General features: G+C 32.0%; 1 protein-coding gene across 1 annotated transcript in view; it reads right to left on the bottom strand.

Moving 5' to 3' along the window:
* LOC119684205 (neuroligin-3) overlaps positions 1–19,815 on the bottom strand; it is a gene marked incomplete at its 5' end in the record, with an annotated part of 148,770 nt that extends 128,955 nt beyond the window's left edge. Inside the window, 1 exon segment of the mRNA XM_038098196.1 lies at positions 19,740–19,815.
* Between the last annotated feature and the right edge of the window lie 3,432 nt (positions 19,816–23,247).

Genomic DNA, 23,247 nt, shown 5'->3' with positions numbered 1-23,247 from the left:
TCTTCATTCATTCTTCTTTTTTTTCATTTATTGCCCAAAACTGTGCCACTGCACCATAATACTCCTTCTTCTACTTTTTCTATCTTAATTATTCGGATTTTCATGCAATTAAAGCAGAGAATGTAAATAATTTTAAAATTTTGGTTTTTGTCTGCACAATCACGAGGGCACTGGCAACCACATAAAGCACACTCATGGCATATATGCACACGACTTCCATATCGTCTTCCACATCGTCTATGGAAACAGCATACACCCATTCGTTAGGCTTCACAGGATTCACAAGGCTCCACAGAACTCCTTGACGCACTTGTGACTGATTTTCAGCATTTGTACAAATTTCACTTCACGGTAAATTCATTTTTATTTTTGCTGTACTCGTATGCTTCCATCTTTTTATCTTTTTATCTTTTCATCTTTTTTATTTTATTTTTATTATAATTTCATTGTTGCATTGTATCTGAATGAAAGTCTTTCAAGTGTTTCCTCTTCAACATTGCCATGTTGCATTGTTGCAGCGCTAAGCAAAGCAAAGCTCTGCTCTGCTCTTTACTTTTGTCATGAATTGGATTTGCGGAACGCGTGTGCTTGCATTTGAAACTGAAATTATTTAAATTGTGCTAATAGAATGCCGTTCATAAGACACTATTACAAAGCAAGATAAGAAATAGTTGAGGCAAAACTTCTAACATATCAAACCCTAACTCTTCAGCGATAGAACCGCATAACTTTTTAATTAAACTAAGGAAATGATGATGAGTAATGAGCACGTAAGCAAATGAATGCAGAAAATGAGGAATTTGATACACAAAACTAAATAATTTAAAAAGTTTTTAATATTTTAATATAATGTAAGTAAGATGGTTACTGAATATATCCCATATATTCCAGAATGGTGCTATATAAATAACAGGTTGAACAGCTAGAAGATGATCGTATAAAATTTTTAGTAAAGGTAAAGGTAAAGATGCAGGTTGCTTTAGAGTCATAGCTTTAGAGTCATATTAACCACAATACTAAATCACCTATCTACAGTTACTCTTTGAGACTGATTTTTTATATACACAGTAAAACGCGAAATGGGAAATAATTTAGTGTTTTTTTTTTTGTTTTTTAAACATTAAGATAATTCGACCATTTAAGAAGAACCATCTTGTGTTAAATCATAAACCAGTATATGATGATGTATAACGCTTTCAGAGAAACCAATATTGTAAAATTCAAACCATTCGAAATGTTGATCTAGTCAACTGTTTCTTTTTTTATAACTGCAGAGTTTGCTGAACAGACTTTAAACAATGGTAATGTTCCAACTAGTTTATTGAGTTTATTCTTTTGATATTGATATATATTGTGATATAGTATAGTAACGACACGGGCTCGTCGTTTAATTTTGCTGAGGTGTCACTCAGTAAATTTCTTTTATTGACTAGTTCGAAGACTAGTAAAAGACCAAGGAGAAAGTAAAGACATTGTGTATTTTAGTTCAAAATGAATGTCTTTATCATTAAATTGATAATATTAGGTAAAAAAATAATTTTACGGACCTATTCTGTGCACTTTATAAACTTGTTAAACGTTGACACTTGTCAAAATTGACTGCTGTAAAGGTTTTGGTATTCTGTGACATAAATAAAAAGAACTTTTCCTTGATAATTGTCAATACTACAAATGCTGTTGACAACTATAAAAATATGCTCTTTTTAAGCATTTTTTATTTTTTGCAAGCATGACAAATACCTATTCTTACCTAAAATATACGCTCTTTAAAAGCATATTTTTTATTGTTTTTTGACTGCATGAAAATGCTTTTGGCATCTTAAAATATGTGCTCTTTACAAGCATTTTTTACGAACAGTTACGAACAATTACGAACAGTTTTCTATACAAAAAAATTTACACCATAGTGTGGTGAAAAGCATTAGGTACTTGAGCTTTGAAATTTGTCAAGATGTGTCCAGAATATCAAAAAGCTTTCTGCTTTATAAAAATCAAAAATTTTATTAAAAAATTTGACAAATCTGTCAAGTACACAGAATAGGTCCGTTAGTCTATGTTATTATAATTCTAAGTGGTTACAATAGGTTGTAGCCAATGGTATTAAAATGCCGTGCGGCGTTAAAAACTACAAGTCTACAAATTTATCTAGCCTATAGTATCAGAATACTACTGGCGTGAAATTTCCCTGGCGACTAAGCGATGATGTAGGTGTCTACTCACTTCGGTGAACTGCCGCTAAGTGATCTTTCATATAAAATTGTCGTCCATTTATATGAAATCACCCTCACTTTATTAGTTGTACGCACAACCGCACAAGTGTAATTCTTCATGCGTACACAATTAATTAATTACACGGCTCTGCCGTGAGCTTGGCTTGTTTTGTGCTGGATGTGCGTGTGGGTGTGGGTGCTGCTACGTTGAAAAACTGGTTCATTCAATTCATGAATGAAAGGTGGTGATTTTTAATATTTATATTTTCTGTTTTTAATAAAAATTAATATTAACTACTAAATAAAGGAAATATATAAGTAGTAAACAAACTATGTAATTAACATATTATACATATATTATTAATATTATTATTTAAATATATTTCTTTATTTATTGTAATTATATATTCAAGTTAAAAGTTAATGTAGCGCGGAAATTTGTAAAAAATTACGTCCTTACAGTATAATATAGTAATATTGTTGGAGCACTCGAATACCACAATACGTTCTTGATATATCGACACATACCACATTCTAACGAAACTGACTTTTGCAAATTGTTATGGTTGTTATCTAAAATCGGACGACAGTGACCCACCGCTAGTGTTTTTGGACCGTGGCGGCAATGCTAACCCATTATATGACACTATTAAAAGGAGGCGGAATTTCTTGCAGCCGTTTTACTTGTGCACTCATGTACTCCTAATTAAGAAAACAAAAATTTTTTTTTTGCTAACCCGCCCAATATAAGCTACACTACATATGTCTGCAAAAAAAAGTGTTGTAACATGTTCTCTATAGTCGAGAAGTTATGAATGATTCAACAAGATTCTACACATAACACGCATTCCATACTTAATTACTACCGCAGAATGAATTCCAAACTCACTACCATGTGATCAAAAAAGAACGAGAATTTAAAAAAAAAAAACGCAAAATTTTAATTTTTAATAATTTTCTCTATTATCGCCTTCAAAGTACTCTCCTCCTGCTGCAATACATGCATGCCAACGCATTGTCTAATTTTCCATACAAGTTTTATAAGCCGCCAAAGGTATAGCCTTTAGTTCACGCTGCGAATTCTCTTTTATGGCCTCTATGGTCTCAAAACGCGTTCCTCGCAATGGCAATTTGAGATGACGGAAGAAGAAAAGTCACACGGGGCCGTATCTGGAGAGTACGGTGCTTGGTTGATGATATAGTGGAGTTTTTGGCCAAAAACTGCTACACAACCAACGCTGCGTGAGCCGGTGCGTTATCGTGGTGTAAAATCCATGAGTTTTCCTTCCATAAATCTGGCCCCTTTTTGCAAATGGCCTCACGCAAACGACGCAAAACGGCCAAATAATACTCCTTATTGACCATTTGACCGTCCGAAAGGAATTCATAGTGCACCACACCATGAATATCGAAGAAAACAGTCAGCATAACTTTGATTTTGGACCGACTTTTGCGATCTTTTTTCGGATTCGGCTTACCTTCGGATTCGGCACCATTCGGTCGATTGTTGATTGGTGGGCATGTCAAATTCATAGACCCATGTCTCATCACCAGTTATGATGCGTTCGATGAATGTGGGATCACTATCTATAAAAACCACACGAATATTTTTCGACTTCTTTGTATAGACGCCAAACAAAAACTAATCGTACGATATGCGTTAAATTTTGACAGAATGTGTATAAAAGTGTTGCCAGCGTGAAAATAAAAATTTACCGATTGGATAAGCGCGGGTATGTGCAAAACTGCATCTAGATAATAAATAACACTTTGAAGAAGCTTAAAAATCATGGACAATAAAAGATAGAATTTCGGTGGATAAACGCACTTTTACTTTACTTTTTACTTTATAGCTTGGATTCATTATAAAAACGATTGTTATGAATGGTTGAATGACATAAACACAGTACTTGAAAAGCAGGAAAATCATTCACAGATTTTGGATTTTGGGGTTTTTTATGAAGATGAGGTTATAAGTGTAAATTGATTTGAGTGGTACCTACGAACATTTTAAACTTGATGTTGGGATTGATATTTTAAACCGCAATATTGTATAGTCAATTTACAGTTTAATCTTTTGTATTTAAAAACATATCCAAGAGTATGTGCTTATTTTTGAGATTTATAAATATATTTTTATAAACTATTTCATTTAGTTTGGGAGGGATAATTGCAATCAATACCACATTATCATCAATAAGTTATACAATTTTTGCTTCTTCTAGAAAACAGGGTTCAGGTTCATTACGTTTTTTGCATAGTGCGGTTTCCATTATACTCGCAGCTGAAGTATTGAACTACAAAAGTCGCTCTATTATTCTTGTACTGCTCTTATCGTCTTCCATCAAACAAAAGTGGCACTCGTGTTGCCGCTACTCATACCCGCCAAAGCATCCCCTACTCAATGGCCGCACTTCCGCCACTTTATTCACAGGAAATAGAAAAATATGCAATATGCGCCAAAAACAAAAATTCAGTCGCAAATCGTCCTGCTTGCTTGCAGACTCACCAGCCTGAAGTGCTTTTGTTTACTTTCTTCTGCTCTCCTTGACTCTGTTCGCTGCGTTGACTTTGCATATTTTTTCCATTTAATGTGGTTCCTCTGCTCATGGGTATTTGTCTCCTAACAAATTTCACTGCTATTTGCTGCTTCATGGGAATTCATATTTTCTGTAAGAATTATGGTAGTCCATTTTGTTTTTAACAATAGAATTCAATATGGCTGAAGGCGTGTTAACGTTTGCATTTCCGCTTTTATTTTCAATTTTCCACGTTTTTTATTTAATATAAAAATGTTTAAATAGAAAAGTCTATTTGATACTTTCGTAGTTGGTTTTTCCGTTTCGATTTGTGCTCTATCGTTGTTTCCCAATGGTATGTACATTTTCATCCTGGGCATCCGTGCAGATTCAGTTCGGTTTTTATTTGGTGAAATACGATTTTGTTGGTTTTGCTTTGCCAATTGAGGAAAATTCGGTGAAACTTTTTGGCCAATTGTGGTGTGTCTTTTTAACTTAATATTTTCTTCCTTTTTGTTTTTTAAACTGTTGTCTTTTTTGTTTTCTTATTGCAATTGGAATGGACGTTTGTAGAATTCATCAAATGCAAATATAGAATATTAAAGTGTTGGAATTAGTTGGTTGTCAGCAAACTGTTATACAGAACCCTACAGTCCATATACAGAAATATATATGATATATATGATAGGTAAAAATGCAGGCTTATCTATATGCCTTACTATCTATCATGGTACACAATTACATATTAAATACGTCAACTAACTCATGTTTTCAGGTTTCTGGTGAATCTATACTTTTACTTTTGCTTTTCATCAATCTGTCAACCGATTTCTGTTGATATTCTCTACATTGCTGACAAAATTTAGGAATATACAAACTCTAGCCGCAAGTACTTTCAAGCTTATTTCAGAAGTGTTTGACTGTCACTTATATACGGTATTGGGCATACCAAATCTGGAATGCTATTTGAAGGAACTACCAGGTGTACCGGTATGAAGTGAGCGTAAAGATACAAATGTTCCGACAGGGAACATTTGTTGTGAACGAGCCTTTATTTCTTTTTGTTTGTTTGCTATCACATGTGTGAAATATATTTAGTATACATCAAGTCATTGAACAGACAACATCATATTTTTTCATCGTGTTAAAAATGTCGAATTTTGTATCAGAAAGTGATGATTTGCGGAAAGCATTAATTTTTTGTTTTCATTTGAAGAAAAGTGGTGTAGAGTCGCATCGAATGCTTGTCGAGGCATATGGTGTTCATGCTCTATCAGAAGCAACATGCAAAAGTGCAAAATATGGTTTCAATGGTTCAGAAATAATGATTTTGATGTGAGAAATGAAGAACGTGGAAGACCGCCAAAAAAGTTTGAAGACGCCGAATTGCAAACGATATTGGATACTTACTTACTTATTTGGCCATAATAACCCGTAACTGAGATTGGGCCTGACGCAGCATGTGCTTCTGCTGCGTGCGCTCCTTTTCCAGTCTCGTACATCAAGTCCAGTTAGTGTTCCCTCAAGTTGATTACTCCACTAGAAACACGGTCTATTCTACGCCTGCTTCCACCAACTACTGTTTTAAATACTTTTTTCGCTGGAGCGAAGCCGCTGGATGCTAATTCGCTGAATTACATCAATGTTGTGATAAAGCTGATACAATTCGTAATTCATTCGCATGCGCTTCATTATTCTGTGGTAACATCCATGCTTCTGCGTCAGAATACAGAAGGACAGGAAGAATGAGCTCCTACTGAGCCCATAGTAACACCTATTAGCAATAGTGATTCTTCTTCTGATATACAGGCTGACATTAAGCAACGTACATTTTTACCAGTAGCCGACATATACTTCGTTTTCCCCTCATTCACCGTTAAGCCCATTCTTGCAGATTCCTTTTCGATAGCAGTAAAGGTAGCTGTAACATCGCGATTGTTACGCCCAATGATGTCAATGTCGTTGGCGTAAGCAAGGATGGACACCTGCCCTGCGCATGATACTTCACAATGATCGCTTTTCCTTTTCCTAAAATTCTAAAACCTCACACTGTATCAATAGGTTCGGAGAGACTCGAACCTACATTGACGGGTATTGCTCAACTTCATTCTGCAAAGTCGTATTAACATTGCAGGGATACCGAGTTCAGACATTGCGACGTAAACGCGATCCCTTTTGGGGCTATCTAAAACTGTTTTATATGCGACAAAAGGGAGGAATGTTTCTTAGTTTTCTGTAACCGTGCCGCCATTGTTGTCCAACATGTATGGAAGTATTATGACAATCTAATAATAATAAGTTGACTTGTTTCGGTTTAAGAACGGGTAATTTTAAGATTTAAATTTCGAGTGTTAATAAAGACATCACTAGTAAACGAAAAAAATAATATGCAAATGCAGCAATGACTTTAAAAGTGCTGTACTGACCCTGCTCTAATGAAACCAAATATGTACTTGTTAGTTGAGTACTGAATATAAACGTGACTTAAGACAATGTTAAACACACTCGATGTGCGAATTCGGTATCACGTTTTATCTAAATCGGCCAATGAAAATAAAACTTACCCATTAAGCATATTGTTTTAGTCTGGCTTTGAACTACTACTATCTTCTTGCAGAACTAAAAAAACTAATTTCCAGAAAGGGGAATTTATCTCTTATGAAGAATTGATTACATCTTTTGAGGTAAAGATAAAATGTGTTACACAAGGGCTTCGAATGTTGGATAAGCGTTGAAATGAATGTGGCGCCCTCCATGGGACTGTTGGAGAAACGTTGGAATGAATATCTCCTTCTAGAAGCGGACTAATAATATCGAATTTGTGGTTTATAAGTCAGCTCAAGAACTTATTTGAGTGATGTGACATTAATAAATTAGCCTATTGATCTAATTTTATTGAAAGTTTCACATTTTCAATTGTTTGATGAAAATTAGGTACTCGTATATTTATTTTATTAATTTTAAAGAAGTGTTCGTTAATAAAAGCATATCTGAACCTCTGCCAATTGCAATGAGATCCTTTCAAATTAGTTTCTGGTTGCAGATTTTACTTTAATACAGGTAATTATTTAAAATATTTTTTTTTCTAACTTTTTTATATCTAACTATACGAATATAAGTTTTAGTGTGTGAAATGGTTACACCGCTACTTCAAACTTTAATCAAAATGTGAGCCATCTTAGGTTTTACCTCTTTAGAAATCTTAAACGTGAAGGAGCTTCGTTATATTATTTTATAAAGCATGTTAACCCATTTTTAAAGCAATAAATTTTAATTTATGATTTATAGTGTACAAATTTGAAAATCTCACAATGCACAGACACTGAAAATATATAAAAAAACAAAATTTTTCAACATTTTTTCTATTTGCAGGGAAATTTTTTTCTGCTAAGTTTTACAATATTTCACCTTCAATGCATGAAAGCCGTCATGGAAGAAGACTCACGTAGATATTTATATGCACCTGACCTGCTACGATGAAAAGCGAATTCATGCGCCATATATTTATATATACCATATACTATATACATATATATATATGCATGTAGTTGTAAAAAGAATTAATGATAAATCCCAGAAGCTGCTGTCATTGGTGGTGGATAAGTCCAATGCGTTCCACTTTTGCTTTTGTTAATTTCAACTTTGCATTAAAAATTTTCAGTTCAACAAAAAACTGAAGAAACTGTAAAGGACTGTGCCGTGCTATACCGAGTTGCGCCATCCAAATATGCTTGCACACTTGGACAAAATGTGCAAATAAGCAGTGGCACATACTCCGCTCGGTATGTGTGTGAGTATGTGATTCAAGTGGCTTGTTTCTACTTAAGTAAATGTATTAAAAATGCTAAAGAATATTACCATCATTGCTCACAGTAACTTGTAACAAAAGTAACTATGTACACAGAAGTAAATATCTATATCTACATGATATATATATATCTATACATACGTATACACTGACACATATACACCAGATTCACCAAACGAAAGTGCAAAAACTAGTGTGTTACGTTTTTTCCGGCCAAATTTACCTGTGCACTACCCTTTTTTTAGTGGTTGCAAGTGCTTTTAAGCTCACACATTACCCCCTGATGCTCGTAATCAGCTTGAGGATATACGTTCCCACCATGCCTTGTATTCTTCCTCTCTTAATTTTTACATTATTTTGCTTTTTTTGTGGAAACCTTATTTTGTGTTAAGATTTTTTCTTAAGGCAGTTAATTCTGTTGATAAACAAAGTTGGTCTACAATTTCAATTCAACTTTAATTTTGAAATAGTTTTTGGCGAAGGTTCCTTTTTTAAAAATGTATGAAAGTACTTACGTCTGAAAATTAAAAACCAAATATGGACTCACATTGCAAACAAAAAAACACTGTAAAAATAGAATACGGTTATGGCAATAAAATGGAATCAATATGTATAAAAAAATAGCAGAAATGTACAGGATCTAGAACCCTAATGAAGGTTAATAATTCCTTCTTCTTTCTCTTTTCCAAGTCTTCTTTAACCATTTATATATTTACAGGATCTCAGTTTCGACCACGCATTTTAAGTCTATAAGGAAATAGCGCCACTTTTTATGGTAAAGGATTTGGAATTTTTTGTCACACTTTAGTACCTCTATTTCAAATCGGAACCCATAAATTCACTGAATAATAAATACATTAGAAAAAGAGTTTTAGTCGAGTTAAATGCACGCTGTGCCATTCGTGAAGACTTATTAATCATTAAAATTTTGTATATAAATCAAATAGATTTTTTGTGTTTTTGAAAATACAAAAAAATTTCGGATAAAAGATATCAAAGAAGTTGAAAGGGTTTCCTCACAAAAAATAAAAGTGTTCCTAATGCACTACTATACTCGTATAGTAAAAGTCGTTTAAAATGTCCACTCAACGTCCTCTAAGAACTAAAAGACTTAAAAAGAAAATAGACAAAAAGTTTAATCCTTTTCATGAATATTTTATGATGCATTAGTAGGAGCATTGGCAGTGGCAGCCAACTGCCATTGAAATTTCAATTCACAGATTCACAGAGAAGCAAGAAAGAAAATAAAAGGAACTCAAGAATGCTACACTTTATGCAAATTGTTGGAAAGTATTTCAGGAGAACAACAAAAACAACTACAATAACGAAAATACAATATAAAAATCTATCTAAAAAATATTACGAATAAATTCCATTCAAAAAAATCGTGTCACGCAGCATGACAGAAACTCGCAAGCTCGCTTCAAATCCATTTGCAGCAATTTAGATAATCATACAATTTCATTACTTAAGTCAGAGGTCACTACCACAGCCCAAGGATCAAAAAACAACTGCAAAGAGGAGTAAATACAACAAAAATGGAAGCGAAGCAATGCCAAAAGGAATGAAAAGATGTCAACTTGGAACAATCGAAAGCAGGCATAAAAGCAAATGGCATGTGAAGTGGGAAAGTAAAACTTAATTGTGAAGTAGCGGCAACTCTAGTAGAAGATATGGATAAGGAAGCTACTGGATGCTGCTAGCTTTAGGCTCCTTGAAGTACAATCAACAAGGACGAAAAATGAAGACTTGAAAGTCGGACACGCATCTTTTAACATGATTTATGATTTAATCTGCTTAACGGCAGCAAATGCTCTCGCACAGCACATTATTTTAATATTAAAAAATGTAACATTTAAATAGAAAACACCGTTTTAATGTATTCAGGGTTACGCATGGGGAAAGGAAGAGGTATGGCTAAATCAAGAAATATTATCTATTAAATTTAAATGTATATAAAAATTCGTCTATTTGATTCGATTAATTTCTTAAAACGTATTGGTATTGCAATTGAATTGCCTGGTCAGATGTGACAGATGAAAGTTAAAGACAAATTCAAGAGTAATTTAACTGCATAATAAAATTAATAGTTAAGTTCTCAAGAAATTACTGTATGTAATCATTTCATCTATATACTTAAATCTTTAATCCAAACGAGAGTTGTAAGATAATAATTCATGTTAATATACGTTTAGGTCTCGAATTCGCCAAAGTTTTACAAATTATTCGAAAAAATAGTTGGGAAAATATTGGAAATCTAGACTTGCTGTTTTTAAATTAAAATTTATAGTTTAGTACATACGGTACGGTAGTTAAAGAACTAATAGAAATATTTTTTAATAGTTTAAAGTCGCATTTGTATCTATTCCTTCAGTTCTAGTTGAAGTTTAATTATCAATCTTCTTTAATAGAAGAAGAAGAATAAACCTTCTTCAGTAGAGCTAACCTGGAATTGTAATGTGCAATTAAAACTTGAGTATAAGTTCCAAGAAGCAAAGAATAGATATTCTTTCAATTAACTACGTCAGGGCTGTCCAAAGCACGACCCGCGTGCCACATGCGGTCAGCGGCTAATGTTTATGCGGCCCGCGACATGTTTTTAATTTACTACAACTAGGCAAATTTTCTTTTCGTTTATTGGTAAAAGCACATTATTTTATTTTTATGGTACACCAAGTAAATGAATTTAAATTGATAAATTAATAAAACTAAATTAGCCATTATAACCGTGTTTTTATTTTTGTTGAAAACAACTATGAACCTCCAATCTGTACAGTGATTGGTATTAGCCCGCGATCGCATCTGGTCTTGGTAGCCCTGAGCTAGGTAATTGAATATATAGCTCTAAATTTGATTTTGCATTAGCAAGCTTTCTTTTGATCTGAATTAGTACTACACACACACGACAGAGAAACTGCACCTACTTTATATCATTTTTCCGGACAAACAAAAACTAGATGTTCTATTTTTCTTAGTGCAGTGTATTTTTCTTTCTTTATCAACACCTCCACTTTAACTATTTTTAAAAATACACTAAATTGTTTAGAGAAACCCTTGCAGAATGCATCCACCTCATCTAACTACACCTTTATTCTTAACGATTTTTTGCTTTATTGGAGTGAATGGCTGGATATGTTATCATAAATTTTCAAGATTCGATTTTTTTATATGACTTATTTAAATATTTGTATTTTACTTGTTAAAAATTTCGTGTATTCCAAATTCCAAAAAAAGTATTTGCATTTTTTCCAATTTTTCGACCGTTTAAAAAAGCCCAAGTATCTTTTACATATATCACTAAATTTCTTGTGATCTCACAGTGTGGAATTTAAAATATTGATGCAGCCATGGAACATGTATTGTTATAAACAGATCTTTCGGTTGAAAACTTTCAATATTGCTTATTATTCTTATAATACTTTTTATTTTGCGCCTAGGCAAGTTTTATGTTGAGTAGGTTTTCATTTCAGTAACTCAATTCATTAAATTTGCTTAGAGGTAAGATTTTTTTTAAGGATTGAAAAAACGCTTGCGTTTTCAAGAAAAAATGTTCGAACTATTGTTGTCGACTCAAATGCGATTTACAAACACTAAAATGTCCACAAAACTCGTGTTTGCAATTATATATATGTCAGACTGTAATTAAATATTATCGTTCGGATAATTTCAGGAACAATAGAGTTCTCTTTAATCCTTTAAATAACAAACCACATTAAATAGGTTGTTAATTTTAAGCAGATAACATGAGAATTATAATAATATTAGAGTATTAGAATATTAAAATTAGAATTAGAATAACATTTGAACATAGTGTATCGAATTAGGTAAATTAGATTGTAAGAGCATGTGTCGATACGACCTTTAAGACTTACACTGAAATATGATTATTGCCCAAAGCAATGCCCTTAAAGTTGTCAAGAAGAGGCGAGCTACATATACTATTATTTCCGATGTTCTTTGATTTATCCTTGTAAACCATTTGAAGAAATTGTGTCCTATAATTCGAATTGTTTCATCTGTAGCCGTGTCATCTGTAGTCGCGGACAGAAGTACATCTATTAAGTATTTTACACTACATTCTTGAGATAATTGTTCATTGTTTGAGAGGTGTTATTCACCTCAACGAAAAATGTATGTTAGGTGCATTTAAGCTTGAATGTGTGGACATATTACTGCATCATCAGATAATACTGATTTTAGAAATTTAAGTAAGTTTTTTATTATGAATTCTCTAAAAGAAAACAAAACGGTTAATAGAAGGAATGGAAAACATATAAAAAAGTGCGGAGTTATTAAAGCTATTCACACAGAACATAATTTTTTTTGTAAATAAAATACCCAGTTCTATGGAATTACGCGCTCCAAATGGGCTTCTAGCATTTCAAAATTTAAAAATAAGTCAAACAAAATAAATACGGAATTTGTGCTCCAAGAGCGCAATGCGAAATAAGACGGCATAAATTAAGAAGATTTTAGCATAAAATAAATATTTTTATGCGCAGATATTAATAATGCAATTTAGGAGATACTCTAGTGGAAGACAAACACTTAAGTAGGATTTATGTTTACCAATATTTTTAAGAAATTGTCTAAACAACAACAGCATTCATTCACTTACAATATATTTATAGTTTAACATATATTGTTTGTAACTTATTATATACGCATATACACAATACGTAAGATTTAAAATTTGTGGAATGGAAAAATGAAATTTATAAATGTGGTATTTATATTTCTTATAATAATTCAAAAAGAATTACTGACAATGACTTCTATATGTTTTTCAAAAACAAATAAAAAATTTCACGTAAACCAAAACTAAGAAGATTGAATCGATTAATTTTACGAGTATGAAAATGATTAAATAAGAGCAAAACATTCCAAAAACAATATTTAATACTTTAATACTTTATATACTTTAAGTTAGCTAGTGCAGTATTTAAGAATCCCGAAATAATTACTAATCTTATATACTATATCAATATGTGGTAGTTGTACATAATTAAAAACTTTTTCCAATTTCAAAACCTTACTTGCAAATTCTTTAAGAGGGACCTAAAAATACTTTCGATATTCTCCAAATAATTTTCTTTTTTTTCAATTTGTCGCCATTTCTTTTATACTTAAGAGATAATAAAACTTTCTACCACATAAGTGAAAATGAATAAACTTTTTACATTCACGAATAAATAAATAAATAAATATTGAAAAAGTATAAGTGAATTCCTTTCATGGCGTATTAGTCATCAATATTTTGCGCAATTACTTAAAAATTCTGGCACATCATAAATAACTGAAATCAAGGCTGAGGCAACAGTGAAAGCAACACCAGGATTTCCTCCGAAGAGTGCGAAAATAAGGAAGAATTCAGCTCACATTAAGTGAATTCAATAAATTATCAATGAAGACGCCTAAAAGTATGCTGAAAATGAAATAAATAATTGAAAACGGTGGATTTGGAATAAATATGAAATTAATAACGTTCAACACATTTGCTAATGACAGTTGACAGAAGCAGCAGCAACAACAACAACAAAAATTGTAGCAGCAGCAAAAGCAGCATCAGTGACTGAACAGATCTGAGTAGGTCTGAACAGGCGCTATCCGTTGATGCAACACTTCCGTTTTCTGTTTGCGAAAGGTGTCGGGCATCAACACCAAAACTTTGGCAGTTTTCCAAACGAACGGAAATACCTGAACGAAGTATGAAAACTTTGGTAAAAATAATGCCGCACATAATGGAGTTGTTTCGTTGTCTGCCATACATCAAGTAATCGGTACCATAAGATGTGCTTAAAGTAAGACGGGCTGAGGGGTTATCATGTTCTAGTTTTTAAAAAAATTTCACTTTATAAATATATGTTTATTTATTATTATTTTTTTCTTTTTGTATTTTAAACTCTTTAATCTCATGCAATTTCATTTATAATCAAAATCCATAATTTTCACAAGCAATAATTGACTATAATTAACATCAAAATTTAAATAATAAAATCCAGTAACCTTCAGTAAAATTAACTGTAAAAAAACTGCATTTGTTTATAAATTTAAAAAACAAATTATATTAAATAAATTCTTGAGTTTTCTGTACAATTTATGTTTACGAAAAAAACAAAAGATATAAGCTATATTTATTCGCTTTAATAAAAACATGTCGTGAAAACTAAAGTCTTTTTCGAGACCAAAGGTTTTGTAATAGTTTTACAAAAAAAGCACCGAAAAGCTGTGAAAATTTTGAAATGAAGTGATACAAACGCTTAAATTTTTAAGTTTCAATACGATTTTTATTTATTTTTACCAAATATTATAAGAGAATATACTTTCTTTTTTCTTTTACATAAAAACTAATTTTGTTTCAGTCTTTTTGATTTAACATACTGTTAAAACCTTATATAATAAAAGTATGTAATTACGGAAGCAATCTGTAACTGTAACTAATATATAAAGATTATCTATGCCAAAGTCTGAGATTTTAATAGATATCATATGAAATCATATTCATTGCTTATGTTGTGCTAATAATAGACAAAATTCATAGAAATCTTTAGTCACTAGAACTATGTAGGAGTTGAACTTCAAAGCAAAGTAAATTTTTTTTATTATTAATAACTATGCTTGGTCTTTTTCAAAAATAATCCATCTTTTACTTTTTATTTTCGTATCGAAGCATCTAGTCAAATAAACAAATAATTTTCTGTGGAACACAAATAGACAGAGGCGACAGCAATTACATAAATAATTCCAGCAACCGTAAAACAATCAATCTATTGAAATGAAAAGATTTCATCAACCGAATCATTAAAATCAGTTTTTGTTGGCATTTATTATCATCCCACATAAGCATAGAAAGAAGCAGCTATCCATGGTAGGATGACTATGACCACAAGGCTTAGTAGGATGAAAATATAAATTAAAGTAGATTAAGTTACAATAATCAATATATTTGTAGTGTTGGCTACGCCTTCTAGCATATTAGCACCTTGCCGCAGCTACGAATGAGATATGGAGACAGCAATTGCTGTCGTTGCTTATGTAGAAGTTAATTGCGAACCATGAGAAAAGTATTTCTGCTGATTAATTAATCTTCTTTAATGGGTGGGAGTGTTGATGTTTGGTCATTACGCAAAAAAAATTAATTTCAACAATTTACCACATACTGTCAGCTTCACTGCAGTTTCGTACGTCTTTCTTTCTTTCTTTCCTTCTCTGTCATACTCCAACTTTCTGACTGCCGCTGCATGTTCGCTTATTAATTGCATTGTGTGCCATTGTAAAAGTGCGGTTGATTATATTTTGTGCGCGCACTACTCTTTCATTTTTATTTATTATTATTATTTTTACGATTTCTCTACCTACTTTTCTGTTTTTTCTTTTCATATATTATGAATATTTACGCATGGCGGAAATCAATTAATTTTAATGCAATGTGACTGCATTTTTTTTTGAAGGCGCACTTATATGCACGCAATTATCATGCATAATATGGATCCCGTCCTCTCTTACACATGCAGTACTACGGTTGCAGTTATTTACTGCATAATTTTCGAGTTTCATTAATGAGCAAAAATTTAATGCGCCTAAAAGTAGTTCGTTATAGTTTCATATAAGAAATTTTTGTTTTATTTTATTATTCAAGCATGCATAATAAAACGTTTTGTTTTATTTTGCAAATAATTAAACTTAAATTTTATTTTTCTTTCTCACTTAAATTTTCTGTTTTTATGCTTGTCTCCCGTGTGTCGTGTAAAAATTTTAGCTTCAAACAATTGTTATTGTATAATTTTGGGCTGATAAAAACCGTCAACTCAACTCAAAAGCAAGCAGTAATTGCTATTAACGGTTTTTGTACAGCGCAAACGGTGCTTATGTGAGGCATTTTGCACTCAAAGGTAAGTGTTAGTGTTGCCACTAATTTTGCTCATTTTTGTACCTTGCCTTTGCCTTTACCATCGCTTTTACTTTTATGTCATTTACTTCATTCTGTTCTTATTCTCGTTTTTTTGTTTTTTTGTTTTCATTCTTTGCTGTTTTTGTTGTTCTGCATAATGCTTACGTACATATATGTTGCATATTAATTAAAAAATTTTTTAACTATTTTAAATTCTGCACATAACGACTACGAAAAAAGTGTAAAGTGAAAACTGCAGGCGAATTTGGCAAGTTGAGGCATGAGAAATTTGGCAACATTGCTGACAAAGTTTTAGGTTTCGTGGTGGTGTTGTCATTTCCGTTTCCGATCCCGCTTCCGCTTACTTTATTTAGTTTCAACTTAATTATATTTATTATTTTTAGCATTTCATACTTTTTTTTTACATTTTTTGATAGAAAGTTTATGCAGAAATGTTTAAAATACATTATGGTTGCTCTGTTTCCGTTGATTTTGGAATAAAAATATTATTTTAAATATTAAACTGAGAAAGAAATACAATTGAAAGCATACGAGTACAGGTAAATATACAGGATATTGCCATTGCACGAGATATTGCTTGCCAGTGTACTTAAGCTACGATAATGCATAAATATTGCGACATATAAGTAAAAGTCCACAACGTTTCCCACCAAAATAACAAAAATAAAAAGTTAATAACTATAATAAAGAAGTAAGTAACTCTCTTACAAAATTAGAGGTATAATTAGCTTTAACAGCTTTAAGCAAATAATATATAAAATATGGATTATTATTGTATATTTTTAAGTTATTAATACTACTACTAACATACTACTACGAAGAAGTAAGGTATTTATGTTATAATATGTGACAATTTGCATTTAGTATTGTAGAATAATGTTAAGGTATAAGGTATATAATACAAAGTTCAAAGCATAAACAGAAAGCTATATACCATATACTCCAGCTATAATTGATAAGAAATCAACAGTAAAGCGTATTTTAATCCGTGAACTTTAAGGACGAGCACAATATGAACGCATAACTCACATAAAATGGGTTTGTTTTACAGAATTTGTAACTATCATAAAATCAATAAGTCATCAAAATCAACAAATTTACTCCATCATTATATATATAATAGTCGTACAGTCTTCATAATTTTTTCAAAATGCTGGTTTATCGTCAAATTCCCGTTTTAAGGGATAAAGGATTTATGCGTATAAGCTCAAAAATAGAGGTCACTCAGTTGTTAACTGTTACATCTTATATAATTAAAAGATACAAAATAATTTTCTTATTTTCAAATTTGTAAACTCTGCAAAACTAACGAAAAATGATCTGTTATCATGCATCCGTTATTTCACACGTTATCTAAAACAATACCTTATTATTAGTCATTTGAGATATAGACACTTAATTCTATTGTTGGCTTTCTTTCCAAATTTTTAAATCAAATAGAGCAGCCGTCTTAATCTAAACCCTGATTTCAAGTCACCAATTAGTTTCAGAATTAATCAATAAGAAAGTATTCACAAAGCATTATTGGGATATCCTTGAATCATAAATATCCAACCGTTACTTTCGATGGCAACAACAAGAAAACTGTTATTCTGATCTTAACGATTAAAACTTTTGCCACACAGGGACACGTCCTGGGATCTCTATATCTATTTTTTGTGTATAATTAATGTTCTAGTAACTAAAAAATAAAAAATTGTAATATTTGCTGATTAAACGACATTTTTTCCTTAAGTTCAAATCAAAAACTACACAATTCCGGCAAGTTCCATTTATGAATAAAAAGACCATGCATTGCAATCTATATATTCATAAAAAGACTTAAAATGTCTAATGTTGTAATATATTGAGCAAAATATTAAAGCATGACTTCAGATACTGAATTAAAATGAGAAAAATAAGAAATCAAACTGAAACTTGAATAAATGCAATTGCAAGTTGTGCGACAAATGCGCAGAGGTAAATATGTAATATGGATATACCATAAATCGTTCCCAAGATTCAATTTTATTAAAGACGAAATAAAAAGGTTAACTGTAGCTTTTGTCTGTAAACTAAACATTAATTAAAAAGTTCTTAAACTCGCCAAAAGTTTTAGACTATAAGGCAGACTATAATTTACTAAACCCTCCGAGTTCAGTAGAGTCTCTTAAAGCATTAATTTACAATAAATTAAAATTTAAATTATAACATTAAAAATGCTTGTAGGTCACAAAAGTGTGATGTGCCTCTATAGTTTCTACAGTTCCGATAATAAAATATAACAATGAAAAAATGAAAAGAACTCTTTTGATACAGAAGAAATAAATTTCTGAATAAATTTCACTATTTTTACAGTTATTGTGTATTTGCCTAATTGTTCATAAGAAATAAGTAATCGCTTTAAATGTAAGCTATTCATTAATTAAAAAATTGTTCTATTTTTATGTTCTATTAAAACACATTTAAAATTTTCCATTATAAGTAAAGTTTTTCACTTCACCTGTACCACATCATTCATGTATTGAAAACTTAACTCAAATGTACATATTAATATGAACAACAGCTAAAGTGTCAGCTAATACCACTACAAAAAATCGAACAAAATAAAATATAAATATTACCAGCTAACTGTATTAAGAACTGGTAATAGATATGTTCTCAATACAAAAAAAAACCCTGAACATTACTTTGAGTACTTCGAGTACAGAAGACTCAAATTTATTTTGTAGGGCTTTTATACTTGGAGAGAAATAAACCGGCTGGACTCACTAATGCGTAATACAGCATTTCTGTTTCGCATAATACTTATACTTTACATACAAAATACAATAATACTTTATAAAAAATTAAAAAAAACGTTTTCGAATGTTAATAGTTGCCATAAATATGCATTTAGATTCCGTGAACATAAGCCATGTTAAAAATTTCATCCGGAATCTACGGAAAATGTGCACAAACTACATTTTTTGACAGGACGCAAAATAACGAATTGCACTTTTGCAATTTAATTCCGTTTCCGTTTTTGTTTTTAGTTTCTGCATAAATTAAGATATTTTTCAGTTATTGCAGTGTATATGTTATTCACAAACAAATTTAAAATTCCAAATTAAATTCAAAATTAAAACTAAACAAATTCAGAGCCAAATTTTTCCAAGTTTATGAATTTGTTTTATTTGCCATGTGTTTTAGCTTTTGGAACTGAAGTAAATGGATTTTTATTCTTGAATAACTTGTACTAAGTAAATTTCGGAAATATCTATTATTCGTATTTCCATCATTGGTTACTTTGCTAACGATCCGGCACTTACCCAAAATGAAGTCCATGTTGCATTTCGTGTCTTCTCAAATTTGATTTCATCTATGAATTTTCTTTTGAATTAAAAACCTGCAAAAAGAGAATATTAATATTAGTTGTTAATATATTTATAATATATACATTTAATTTTTCGTATATCTTTTATGTATGCCTACAAAAATTCTATAAATTTATATGGAGACTGAAATCATAACTTCAACTAATTTAATTTCAATTCATTAATTTTTTTAAATTTTATATTTAATTTTCTTTTGATTTGGTACAGCGTATACTTAGATTAGATTAGAATTAAGAAGGGGCTGGGAACTATGTCACCACGTCACTGCATCTTTGAGGATTATTGTCACACATCCATTTCAGTTCCATAGCCGATAAAAATGCCATTATGTCCCTTTGAAAGAGATATTGCCTATTTTCGTAATGAGTATGTAAACACTTGATAACTGCCGAACTCTCTTTCTAGCAAGACCATCACAGTGGTCAAAGAATATGCTCCGCTATTTCCTAATTTTCGTGATTAAGTCTGCAGCTTTCGTTCCTTATGATGCCTAGATTCGATAGATGCTTCTTAACTCCGCAATATTCAGTGAAAAACTCTATCCCACGCCCAATTCTCTTCTTGTTAAACATAAGCATGAATCAACAAGCTAAAAAAATCATGCTCATATCGACTAATACAAGAAAATGCTCAAGAAATACAATGGCGGTGTTTGACAATATTGTAACATTCTAGATTAGATTAGATTATACTAGTAGACCATTAAGCTTCATTGCGATACCAGATCAGAGTCTTATTTTAGCGATTGTGCATCACTTAGTATGAGCGTTTCATTAGCGAATTTTATTAGGATTTCAACAGAAACCTCAAGTATGTCCTCCAGTCCGGCAAAACTGATGGCCCCAAAATATTTTTGTCGAGTTCTCGAGAGTGCCGAACAATTATACAGCAGATGCTGTAGAGTTTCCTTTACATCCGGCTCGTACATTTCCTACAATCATCGCTGTGAATTAGGTTTAGTTTGCGGGCATGTGATGCGACCAGACAGTGACCTGTCAACACACCAATTAATGTTCAACAGTTCCTTCGGCTAGATGCTATAACATCATTGGTGTACTTTTTCTCGTATATGTTTCTACACATGATCCTAGCTATTCTACAGATGGTTAAGTTCCGCCACCTTTCCTTTACTCTCCTTGTCATGTGCTCATCCAGAAGTTTATTTATTTGTTTCAGAGGTTTGAATACTTCGCTTGCTTGTTCCTTTGAAAGTTTTGCGCCATTTTTAGCAATAGCATCAACTGTCTCATTTTTCTCTATGCCTTTATGACCAGGAATCCAGTACATGCGAAGTGTGCGGTTGCAGGCTAGTCTGGCTATAGCTTTCTTGCATTCTAGCATATTTTTGGATATATAGGCATACAGGCATTTACGCTTGTAGGTTGATTTGAGAGCGTCGCTAATTAGCGCCCATAAAGTTGATAGGCATCTTCCCGTTATAACTACAGTAATGTCATCTGCATATGCAATTAGTTTCCGAGCTTTACCATCAAATTGTATTAGAATTTTATTGTCCAGAAAAACTCCTTCAGCATATTCTTTGTATTCTAAGGCCTTTTCAATATTATAGACAAGTGTATGGAAAGCAGACTCTGTGGATCTGCCTTTTGTGTATGAGGTTGTGCTTTTGACAGGAATTCGTAATCTAATTGATCCCCTACATGTGCTGCCAGTATTTTTTCAAAAATTTTGAGAACAAAAGAAGTAAGACTTATTGGCCTATAATCTTTAGAGTAGAGGTGGCCACTTTTTCCTGCTTTCGGAATAAAAATGACCCTTGCCACTCTCCAGTTTACAGGTACGTTATTATACTTCAAGCATCCTCTATAGATATTTATCAGCCATAGTTTCATTAGATCCAAAGCCTTTTGTATCAGCCTTTTTTCTTGTATTGCGTATAAATATCCCTATACTCCTCCCAGATAACTTCATATTCTGCCAGCTGAGCCAGCTTGAGGAGTTCACGAACGTAGCGTCTTTTTGATCCCAATTCCTTATTCCACCAAGGTGGTTGAGATCTACGTTTAGTGCGCATTGGCGGGCACGAGATGTGGTATGCTGCATTTAGGGCTATGGTAAGTTGATCAAGCCTAACTTCCAGATCCACGTTATTCAGCTCAAAACTTAAACCAATAATTATTTTTTACACCAACTCTCTCTCTATCTCATTTTCTCAAGACTCTCAAAAGTAAATTTCACAATTGTTTTCTCTAATAAAAGTTTTAAAATTGTAAGTAGAACTTATGTGGCGTCAAAATTAATGGCTGAAATTATGTTAAACAAAGCAAATCATGAACAGAATTTACTGCGAAACCAATTACTTAATTAACGCAATTTTTTCTCGCTTTGTGTTCGGTTTCTGTTTTGGTTTTCTGTTTTCTGTTTTCTGTTTTCAAACGAGTTAAGAGAATTAAGAGAATTCAGAAAGCAAAACTCATGGCCACAAACATTAGCAACATATTTTTGGTGTTTCGGCTTGCGTGCCAAACTAGTTCCACCGAACACATAAATGCGCTACAAGTGTGAGCGTCTACATAAATACTTGCATATGTGCACTGTACATCACATGAATACACATTCATGTACACACATATTAACTCACAAAGCGACCACACACACGCAAATAAAAAAAGAGTATAATAAGCTTGAATTTGTGTACGTGTCAGCTGCTAAATAGCTACTCACACACCCATTTCCTCTTTGCGAAAATAAAAAATAGAAAACATTAACCAGCACAAAAGCAACGGAAAGACAAATATTACTGAAGGCGCACCAAAAGCATGAAAAACAGCCGCAACTATATTACGAGCAGCACCGGAAACAGCGTTCAGTTTTGGGCTGCAGAAGATTCATAAGTGATAGCGGCGAAAAGCGGCAAAAAACGATACCATGAGCTAAGTTCGCATGCTGCTTTACTAATGAAAAATGATGAAAAGACAAAGCAGTAAACAGAAAACAGAAAACAGAAAACACAAAATAGAAAACTTTTTCAAAATAAACAAAAGTTAAAGGAAATTATGTGTGTGACACACACACATACGCACACTGCAGTCATTCACTCGCATGTGATAAAATATTTTCAAACTTTTAAACAATAACTTCCGCTTCTGATTACTTCTTAAGTGCAAAGCGTGCAAATGAAATTTTTAACGTATAAATTTCAAATTCAATACTTAAAATTACATACGCACATACTGCATGCAACGCAAGTACCACATAAGCCACATAAGTAATGTGCCTCCAAAATTATTCACGCTTTTTAAATATTTTCCAACCAACACTTCTTTGCTCAACAATGCCAGCAGTAAAACTTAAAATGTCTGCCGCTAGCCTTGTTTGCTATTTCCGCTTTTTGAATAAATTTTAATTTTGCATTTTAGGTTTGGTGTTTGGCGTTGTTGTTTCTTGTTTGCTGTTTGTTGTTTGTTGTTTAGTGTGACTG

This window comes from Teleopsis dalmanni, chromosome 2 (genome assembly GCF_002237135.1).
Source record: "Teleopsis dalmanni isolate 2A chromosome 2, ASM223713v2, whole genome shotgun sequence".
NCBI classification, from domain to species: domain Eukaryota; kingdom Metazoa; phylum Arthropoda; class Insecta; order Diptera; family Diopsidae; genus Teleopsis; species Teleopsis dalmanni.
This window is presented reverse-complemented; position numbering and strand designations above follow the sequence as displayed.